The following is an 8,880-nucleotide window of genomic DNA, read 5'->3' as shown; positions in this document are numbered from 1 at the left end:
TAATATATACAAGGATATTATATCTATATTTGCATTCAGTAAAGTGAAACATTAGTTCATTGACACATTTTCAATGCGCTGGTCAGCTTCAACATAGCGTCGGCGACCTTTCGGCGCTTGTGGGTGGCCCACTTTATAATCAAATTCCACCAGCGTTTTTCAATGGTCAATCAAAAATAAGAAAACTTCATACACAGATTTTACGAATGGTTTTATATATATTTGTTATCCCCATTTATATTTTCTAAGTTAAATTTTCCCACCTTCTGTGAACATTCATTGCTTAAGCGTACATCAGAATTAGCAACAATTACAGACATACTCAGAATATAATGTACTAAACCATTAAATCAGTTGAAGCTGGCGTCCCTCAGGGATCAGTCTTGGGACCTTTACTCTCTTTGGTTTGTATCAATGATATTGTTGAAGATATACAGTGTAATATTAAATTATTTGCCGATGATACATTGTTATATGTGATAAATGATGGTCTCACTCTATCTTCCAATGTGTTAATTTAGAAATAATAGGTAGGTGGGCCCACACATGGAAAGTAAATCCCAATAAAACTGAATCTGTCATTTATACTAGAAAGAGTAACACCAGTTCCAGATCTTATAATGAACGATATACCTATGAAAGCTGTTGGCACTCATAAACATCTGGGGCTGACTTTACCAAGCGATTGTCACTGGAATACACATATAGGTGATATTACTTCCAAACTTAATCCTGTGTCAATTGTGTTAAATACCGCCTGGGAAGGACAACCCTCCAAACCCTGTATAATTCATTTGTTCTCCAAATGTTTTACTATTGTGATTATATTTTGAACTGTACACAAACTCACGAGTTATTGTTAGAAAAAGTTCACTCGGATGCTTTGGGAACCATACGTGGGTCAGTCTGAGGAGTTAGTCATTCCAAAACTGGGGTTTCATCATTAAGGGAACGTCGCAAAAATCACCAAATGTGTGAATTTCATAAAATGTTTCACAATAAAACAAGTAAGTATTTATCCGATCTAATTCCAATAAACATATCCTCAGTATCCACATATGGATCTAGATCGAGTAATACATTCCAAGTACCGTTAAGACGTACGGACGGCATCATTCCTCTAGCTCCCGTCACGCTGGCCCCCAGTTGTTACAAGCTTCTAATTAGCACCTCTAACCCCACGACCGACCGTTCTGTTAGCTGTACTCACTGCCCTGTGACGGGATTAAGTGGTTTATTGGGAATGAGTGAGTTTAGTTTTCCGCCGCACTCAGCAATATTCCAGCTATATGAGGGTGGTGTCTATGTAATGGAGTCTGGTTAATTAAGCAGCTGGAGGTTGTTGTTTTAACTAGTGAGAGGAGGAGAAGAAGGTAACGGAATTTTTTTTTACCGTCTTATGTGATGGACTGGAACAAGATAGATAATGATGCAAGTATTCCATTGCCACGTTCAAGAAACACTTTGATCCAACTGTCTCACCCAGTGTACATCATGGCTTCAAAAACACTGGATCTAGATTTAACCAAATAATTCATTGTAAGTTAAGACTTGGCTGTAGTGACTTAAAAGAACATAAATTTGACAGTTTTCTTCAAAATACGCCTAACTGCTCTAGTGGCTATCATTATGAAGATGCCATTCATTTTCTATTTACCTGAACAAATTTTACCACAATTCAAGCTAAGTGTTTTATTGCATAAATGGTTTTAATATTCAATTTGTATGAAGTGAAAGTTACTCATATTCTGATGAAATGAATGAAAATATTGTAAAATCTGTACGTGACTAATTTACTTTAACACAACGATTTTACCTACTTGATCAATTATACTACTGTCTTTTTCTCGAAGTATTTTACTCTTCAAATGGTGTGTTCTCTTGTCTGTAATGATGACAGCATGCAGAATGTTTTCCATCGCATTGTATTCGGAGAGGTATTTATATAGGCTCAATGCCTGTTTACAAATCCGTTCATTTGATAATGAATAAATATCGTTTGAAACACATAATATGATCAATTTAATTATATGTCATGATACTTATAAACATACATTCATTCATTTATAACCTCAAAAACATTAATTCTGAGCGACTCTAGACATTCGGTTATATTCAGCGTAAAGCGTCGATCTATCGTGGCCCACATATCTGGAGTATGGTACCAGGATATATATGTAACGACAATGTAAAACTGTGCATCGATTCACTAAAAGGGCGGCCTTTGATCGATTCCTTGATGCGTATCGATGAATCGTCACACCACTTGTGGGGTACGTGACCTTGGTCTTGAAAGGGAGAATGCATATTGTCATGCATATTGACATGTATTTAGTTAGTTATTTGCTTTATTTATCGTCGCGCACACAGGTATATGAAGAGAAATTTTTATAATTAATTAATAAAACAAAGAGATGTTAGTTCATTGCAAACATCCGCGTCCTCGCCTGAGAAGCCTTAAGAAAACATGTAGTCTAATCCAATACTAGCCGATTTGGGGTTTCCTCCATTATCCCAACATGCCACTACGCCCACAGCTTATAACAAGATAGGTTATGGTCTGTTGTTTATGGTCTGTGTATTCCCTGCCTGGTACCTGTTCCATATAATGGTCTAATCCACTTAAGAGGCATATCAACACACAACTAAATGATTGAAAGAATGATTTTAATGAAGACTGACATCATCATTTGTCATCATAAAGATTTTAATAACGATTTACAATAATGTGTCGTCATGATTAATTGATGAACACTAACAATTAATTGTTAACATTCAGTGTTAACAGTCATTTATGCAGGATCAATTGTCAGGTGTTTCAGTTCATTAAAATTCAGTGTTTCAGTCTTATCCCAGCTTGAGCAGATTGCCGACGGCGTCCAAGAACTGAAGAGGTGATTTCTGCCCAAGCTCGTTGAGTCTCCACAGGGACAATATACAACAGTCTGTTAGAGTCTCCCGGTCAACACCGACGATTGTCATTTTCCCAGAAGCCTCGCCTTTTGCTTCATGCAGCATCAAAGTCTGTTTATGAAATCTTCACCCTCTCAACATGTTTAGTTCTCTTAATGACTTCTACGAATCTGCAAATGTCCGGATGCCTGTGTGGAATTTCATGGTTCAGTCTGTTGTGAAAACCTAGACTGCTTTTTGTCTTCGGCCCAGTTGTCAGCGTCTGGTTCCATAGGGGAAGCAGAACCATGTCGGCCTCTGATATTTGGTCACCCAAGCCGGCCAGAGGATAGTTGTTTACCCAGTATTTAACAATAACTTACTAAGTACGAAATGGAAAAAAATATGTATTTTTTATTTATTTATGCATACATGCACCTTTTATGGTTCACTTTTCTTATTGCATGGCTTAGTACACAGTTATTTTACACATTGTAATAGCTCTTTTATATCCTCATGTCATGCAATTATTACACATATTGCATACAATACATTTGTACATTAATTCTCATTTACAGACTTCTCAAAGATCACTACAGTACCTGGCTAGATGCTACAATGCATGGAGCTGTGCCATATTACAACTGTTCACCGTTGACTTGCTGTACATAGAGCATTGTCCATGTGACGGTATCTCCTTTACGAGGAGGTTTGGAACAAGCACCTCGAAGCTGCAGTACGCTTGTTTCCGTGTATACCTGCATATTTCCCTGGATCTAAATATTTCGGATGTGAGCCGGCTGTTTTAACCTCCAGCTTTCGGTGCCCCTCTTCCACATGGTTGGTGGTACATGATCCCCGTAATGGTTCCACCAATGCTGACCGTTGTTTTCTTCCACCCAAAACGTTGTCATATAGTCGCAAACATCGCTCACTAGATGAACATGTTGCAGGCACCAGCGGCATGCAATGCTATTGCCTGTCTTACTAGGAACTATACGCAGTGTTGTTCTTGTGGTCGTTGGTAAAGCTGCACATATGCACATGCTTCCACACAGCTTGGCCATAATTAAAGAAACATCCTTTCAATATAGACGTGGGGATGATTCCTCCCACGGCAGTTTTGGCAGCAAACTCATAGTCCGCAAGATGTCGATGGGGCAAGGCGGAGGTAAAGTTGATTTGCCTACGTGTTGATCAAGTAGAAGAAACGATTGTACGTCTGCTCTAACTTGCTCTGAGAAAGCTCCACAAACTAGGGGAAACACCTTTTCTTCTACAAAGGCTACAATGGTATATAGTTGGTAGAAGACAAAAAGACATTTTCAAAAGTCCCTTCGTAGAACATCAGCTTTTGCTAGTAATCGCAAATTCTCGTCCGTAGTAAGTTGATGATCTAGTCATCGTCGCCGCCGTCGGAAGCCATTAGGAGGTCTTCACCGGCAGTTGTTTGGGTGTAGACTGGGGCACATCAACATTGGAACGTTGTCGAGGAACTGCTGATCTCTCCTTCAGTCTGACTCGATACATAGCTGACTTGGCGGATGATATCGTTGGGATGTTCGTGATGACGGCAACATCGACGCTCTCACACCTGAAGCAAAAAGGAAGTACATAAGTATATGGTGTCACATTAAGAAACATGAAACAAAGATCATACAAATGCAGAAAACAAATAAATGCATATAATTATACATTATTGAACGATTTAGTTGCAGGTTCCCAGATTCAAATCTGTTTTCTCTCCCTAATCCACAGGATTTCACGAAATTCAGAGATTATGATAAAAACGTATTTGCGAGTTCATCCTTGTACAGTTTTGGGATTGATGGAACTTGTCTGCTTCTGTTTTAGCAGGGCCTGGCGCATGGTTGTGGTTTTCTCTGAAAAGGGTTGTTCTTAGTGTTGATGGTAGACCTGCAGTCTTTTGCGCAACACTTCCAGTGTCTCTACTTCTAGACCTAATGCAGAATTTGTAGTTCTGGTAAACTAAATATTCTCCTGCCAGTGTCGCAACTACACCGTTGTTCTGTGATTCGATGACATACAGACTGAATGTAAACATATATATGTTTAAGTAAATATGTAGTTAATGTCGTCAAAGAGCCCAATCTTTTCCTAAAGCTTAACATCACGTGCTGCAGGATTGTGAAGAAAAGGCCATTTGTATTAGCCTTTCTAAACAGCTTCGTTTTCAAAACTGGCGTCCGTCTTTACCTATGTAATATGTTTCTTTTCACACGCGTCGCTCATGAGAAATATTTGATGGCTAACTTTAGGACCATGCCAATCCATCGCTGACCACGACTTCAATATAACTAATAAAGCCCATGCAACGAGTATACGGAACCGACTGCTTTGATAATAATACCCCGAAGCAAATATATCTAACATAACCTGTGCACATCTATAACGAGTGTACGGTAACGTGGACCATCAGACACACATTGAAACAAATTTACTGAACAGCAAAAGAAACACAGTTTTCGTAAGAATTAAATCTGATAAAATTAAGCGTTTATATTTAAGTCTTCTATTTTAAAACCTGAAAAAATTAGTTTGCTGTTCTGCATTTCTTTTTCTGTTCAGTATATGTCTAATACAGCCAGTGCAAGTTTACAGTTGAACAGAAGAACCTATCATTAACATTTTTCATTGTGGTTTATTCAGATAATTGAACGTCTTTGAATGTGTATGTATATGTGGTATAAAATTGTTGTCAATTTTAATCTAGTGATAAAGTATCCATATTAAGAACAGATCTGGGAGGATGCGGTGAGTTAATTCAAAATACAATAGCTAATTGTCCACTCTGTTATTATAGGACCTTCTGTCTGGTAATTTTCCGCGATGAGCAATGGTTGTAAAGCCGACATTAGTTGATTGACGGACGGGACAGAGCCGTGCTGCTGTTTTTGTTTTACATGTGATGAATGAGAATGGACGTGTTTATTTATATGTCATGCAAGCGAGTCAGTGATCAACTGACAGACGTATAAACATGCATGCCGTTGATATACCAGGTGGCATTGGTCAGACTATGAGAACCGGGTGTTCACAAAATACAATGACGTGCACTTCGTCATGGCTTTACTACTGTATTCCCCTCAATTATCCGTTTGGTATTTATCCACTTTATTGTTATATATGCAGACAGGAAATGGGTAATCGGGGATGTTCTTTTCTTCCTGTTTGCTTATTTGTACGCTATTTAACGGCGCTTTTATGATAATATCTTTGATAACGTTCGCTTAACATTTAATGCGAAATTCTTCATAATCTTCAGTTGTTTTGAAATATCGTGAAATAAATTAGCGTTAGCATGAATTAAATTGAACAAATCTTGAAATGCAGATTACGCACACACGTCAGTAATGAATATTCGCTGACGTATTTTAATGGTGTCTGGAAAAGAATGTCGTAAGACAAAACATAGGTGTCAGCGTTTTCATTATTGATAAATGATACACATGTAGAGGATTTAAAGATATTTCAAAAACGTGTGTATTAAGATATCAGAAATTCAACTCCTGATACCTTGCAATACGAGACCGATGCGCTTGCTATTGTTCACTGGATTGTCTGGTCTCGACTCGATTATGCATACAATCCACCACCATGTATGTAGCTGGAATATTCAACGAAACACAAACCAGTCTTGCTACCTGTCACGTCTTCCGCTATATAGACCGTTCATGCCAAAATGGACGACATTCAACGTTTCTTGTCCATGCAGTTCCTGAACCAGTTTCCGACGTCATTTTCCGTAAAGGAAGTATTATAGGATTTGTAGTCGAATGTGTTTTACGTTACCTGTGAAACATTTTCCGCTCTTTTGGTGGATGACAATACTTCCGTTATCTCATTTTACTTCTATTAAAATGTCAAAAGCTGAGGTACCAATATCTTCAAAATAATTTATTTGATTTTTTTACCAGCAACGGTCAGAATTGCTGTTACGTTGAATTCAGTGAAATATGAAGTAGAAGGGTACATTTTCGGTATAAAGGCCAGCGAAAAGAAATAAATACCAAAAAAACCCAAAACAAAAAAAAACAAAAACAAAAAAAACAACTAAAAAACAAAACAAAACCATATTCAATAACAACGACAAGGTGACAAGAAATTCACTTTCATGACTCCGTAGTTAATCATTTTAAAATACTTTCCGTTTATACGCTGATTCCTTAATCAGTTTTGCACGAATGTTGAGCCCGATATAGATTTTTGAGATGTTATCAGAGTATTACGTTTCCTGATAATGCATGGTATCAGACGTAATGCAATGGAATTAAGAATCTTATTCTTGACTATGGTAGGCAAGACATTCTAGGATGAAATGATATCCGTTTTCGATTACTCGTAGGTTACACATTAAACATATTCTTACTTCAAGAGGTATTTGTTCCCAGATACCAACCCGTATTTACCTTATATAGTGGTAGTTCGTATGATCTTAATTGGAATAGCAGTCTCTGGCAACAGCGGACGGGTAACATTCTTTATTCATTAATGATTTAAATCCTGGATAGGTGGTAAATTGGACAAATAAATGATTTATTAGAGATATCATGAAAGATTTTTAATGTCACAGTGACATTTTAGGATACCGGTAAGTGATTTATAATATCACAAATGAATTTTAAACTTTTTCAATTATTCAATTAATTCAGAAAATATAATTGATATCTTTAACTTAGTATTACACCTACATTTGTAGAAGAATAAATGTATCTGTATTTTCATAACATAAAATTGACTTGCCAAACGCCTAAAGACGTTTTGTATTCTGTCGATTTCTGTTCGATTTTCGTTATCCGTACCTGCATGGTTTTACTTCTCTTCGCTGTGCTAAGGATGGTGCTGTCATATTCCAGTATACATGTGACATGGTGAGTGGCATTAGTCTTAAGCCGCTTTTAGCAAAATGTCACAGATGGAATGGCACACCAGAAATGGGATTCACACACTGTACCCATCAAATCGAATCCGGGTCGCTTTAACCACTGAGCTACCTTACCGTCCCGTAGCTCCTATGTATACCTTTACTTGATGCCATAAACTGAGTAACTTTCTTTGAATTTGATGCTTCTTTCTGATCGTCAATAAAATATTGCGAATGTAAAAACAATTAATCTGTTGTCCGCCGGCGTTGATCATCGCCCATACCATGACAAGTCAGCTGTCTCCGAATTGATCGAATGCACGTCGCTGTAGCTTGAATATGAATACACACAGCGTAAAATAACATACATTCATCTAATTCATTTTGTAATGGGGAAAGACGGGGGAAGTACTCTTCTAACAACTTGGTAGGACTTCGAATATGTACCGTTAATCCTCGAGTAAGCGTCTGGCTAGAATACAGTCAACCGTCAATCAAAAAGAAACAAACGCCGAAACTTAATTACTTCCAACGCCAAGTTTTACTTAGTTTTTCTTCACAGAGCCATTAACCTGAGCTTTCACCCTAAAATTCAAGTTTAATATGCTATGTGTGTTGTGAAACATCCAGAAGACACATTTGAAACAAAACTGAAAAAAAGTTTATATACAAACGCCTCTTTAAGAACAGACAATAAATCACGTCTTCCAGATGCCTCAACCAGTATTTGTACCATAAATGTATCGAATAATGTTAATTTCGACGTTTTTTTCGTCTGCATTCCCTGGGTATTTCCTGACGACATCGTCCATGACCTTGCATCATTTGTAACGAGGTGAGGTGAGGTCACGTTCTTCAGCCAGCGGATACCGCTCAGATCTGGTTGAAACGACGGAAACTTTTTGCTAGTTTTCATTTTCCTATACGTATATGTCCTTATAAAAACACTTTAATCACAACAAAAGTAAAGTATATTGTTAATACCACATGTTACTACTCATTGTGTCAAATATCAACTCCATACGAGGCCAGTGTTTGAGGGAATCCCTTTCTCAGCGACCAAAGCTATTTATAAATATAATCAGGACAGTCGTGACGAAATT

The sequence above is a fragment of the Haliotis asinina genome, chromosome 10, assembly GCF_037392515.1.
Source record: "Haliotis asinina isolate JCU_RB_2024 chromosome 10, JCU_Hal_asi_v2, whole genome shotgun sequence".
NCBI classification, from domain to species: Eukaryota; Metazoa; Mollusca; class Gastropoda; order Lepetellida; family Haliotidae; genus Haliotis; species Haliotis asinina.
This window is presented reverse-complemented; position numbering follows the sequence as displayed.